This window comes from Rhagoletis pomonella, unplaced genomic scaffold, assembly GCF_013731165.1.
Source record: "Rhagoletis pomonella isolate Grant_MI unplaced genomic scaffold, Rhpom_1.0 Rhpom_scaffold_00006, whole genome shotgun sequence".
NCBI lineage: Eukaryota > Metazoa > Arthropoda > Insecta > Diptera > Tephritidae > Rhagoletis > Rhagoletis pomonella.
The window spans coordinates 23,489,524-23,491,425 of NW_023458560.1; positions in this window are offsets into that span (position 1 = coordinate 23,489,524).

Consider the following 1,902-nt stretch of genomic DNA (forward strand, 5'->3'; position numbering starts at 1 on the left):
GCAACCATTCATATGCGTTCATTCATCAGTACTAAGTAAAGCCTTCACCGCTGTGGCGGCGGCGACCACACAATTTGCTAAACTTTCACTTGTACCTACGAATGTGCTGGTGCTGGTGCTGCTTCTGTGGGCACTAACTGCTGCTGCTTAATTAAAATGTCCGTTTCCAATATGCATGTATGTATGTATGTTTGCTTGTATGTATCTACATAAGTACATAGTACGAACCCTCAAACGCATAGCTCTCCCCACCATAAACATTAAGCTACAGCGAGTCTCCACCACTCATTCCTTCCTTGAGTTCGCTGTCGCTGTTGGCGCTGCAACCGCAAGCAGCAACAGCTTCGCCTTTTGGGTTTTCTGGCATTACTTGCCTCTCATATTTCGTGGTGTTTTTGTTGGCGCTGCGGCTACAGTAGCACGCTATTTGGCCGTAATTACTACAACTCGGACGGCGCTTAGCCACTGTGATACGAGGTACAAGGCAAAAAGGGATACGCCCCTTCACGCATCATGAACGATGAAACGCCAAAAAGCGCGCTACAAACACACGCGCGCACTCACTCATTTGAATGTGCATGAATTTGTGTTACTGTGTTTGTGTGTGTGTGTGACTACCTGTATTAAACGTAAGGCGCCGTAAAACGACTCAAATATGATTTGAAGTTTGACTCTTATTTCTCTGAGTTGCAACTCATACCACACACTCTTCCATGCGCTATCGGTGTGCGACGCGCTCCACAACTGCTGCGCATGCGCAATTGCAAATAGTACTACAATTTTGTTATTTTAACTTCACCTCGGAAATCGAGCGGCTAGTGAGCGCATGGATGAGTGTGAGTCAAATAAATGAGTGAGTTTGTGCTCGAAATATGGAGTGTGTTGAAAGTGGTGGCGTGTGGAGAAGGTGGTTGCTTGGTGGTGCTTGATGGTGGTTGTTGGTGTGCTGGTGCGCTGCTCGTTGGTGTTAGTTTTGCTGTCGGTGCTGGGTAGCCGTTGTGTCTACTTGCCCTGCACGTCGTACGTCATTCATGCACACACAGCGGCAAAAGCAACTGTGCATCTCATTCACGCGCGTGCAGAATGAGTTGGCCAAGTGCCAAGCGTATTGTTTTGTAATTACTTTGTCTTTCTTCCCGCTTAATTCTGAAGCTGTTGTTGGTGTGGTGCTTCACATCTGTATGTACATACCTATATTTTGTAGTTGTAGCTCGATTTTGGAGCATTGGTGGTGATGTCTTTTGTATCGCTGCTGCTTCTACATATTTATTTCTTGTTGCCTTAAGTGGATGGCTGCAGTGTTGTTGTTAATTTTTTTTTTGCTTTTTTTACTTGTTGTTGTTGCCGTCTGTGTCGGTGCTGTCTTCATTTTTCGAGAATTTCAAGGAAAGCAGCGCCGCCGAAGTTAGCAAAACGAACGAGTACTACGCAACAACAATAATAACATTATACATAATTCATGATTCAATAATACAAGGTTCGATAAACTGACAGTTGTCTCTCTCGCACCGCTCCCTTAGCAGTGGCACCGTGTTGCTTCTTTGCAAATTTACATGGAAACAGTGTAGCTTTGGTGTGAAATAAAAGTATAAGCTTTTGTGGAATATGTTTATTTGTATATGCATATGAAGCATATTTAACTGATGAAAACCTGAGCATTGGATGTTTACATCAATCTCATAGTAGTCTTATTTTAATTTTGAGTCATTTTGCAGTTTTTATACGGCTAAATAGCATATAAATTACGTAATTCACGTAGATATATCCATATTACGTTCAACATTTCGTTTAAAATGCCAGATTTCCTGCAAATACATTAGAATTTACGAAAGGAATTTCACTACTAATTGCCTACTTTGCGTACTTTTCTACTACCATTTTCGAAACAAGGGATTGCATTCT